Below are 531 nucleotides of genomic sequence, written 5' to 3'. Positions count from 1 at the left end.
CGGGCCCCGCGGGCCGGATCTGGGCACGCGGGCCCGCGGTGGGAACGGCGGCGGCAGGGACAGGTGGCGGCGCGGGATTCATCCGGGACGGCGGCGCGGACACGTCCGGCGGCGGGGAATTTCGTCCGTGCGCGAGGTGGAAGAAGGTAGGGTTTGGACTGCAGATGTATTTCGGGATGCCCACATATTTATAGGTAGAGGGAGCTAGGAGGCTCCAAATGAGGTGCGGTTTTCGCCCACACGATCGTGATCGAACGACCTAGAGCATGGAGATGACTTGGAGGGGTTTTGGGCTGGTTTTAGAGGGGGGGTTTTGCTGGACAATCAAATAGACTTTGCGGATGCCCGGTTAACCGTTGGAGTACCAAACGACCTCCAAATGGAACGAAACTTGACCGGTGGTCTCCGGGTGGTATAATAAGGCCACTTGACAAGCCTCGGTCCATTCCGAGAAAGTTTGACACCCGCACACGAAAGAAAACAAGAGGGCTGCGCCGGAGGAGATAGGAGCGCCGGATTGCAAAACGGACA

Source organism: Triticum aestivum, chromosome 2D (genome assembly GCF_018294505.1).
Source record: "Triticum aestivum cultivar Chinese Spring chromosome 2D, IWGSC CS RefSeq v2.1, whole genome shotgun sequence".
Taxonomy (NCBI): domain Eukaryota; kingdom Viridiplantae; phylum Streptophyta; class Magnoliopsida; order Poales; family Poaceae; genus Triticum; species Triticum aestivum.
Note: the sequence above shows the minus strand (reverse complement) of the source record.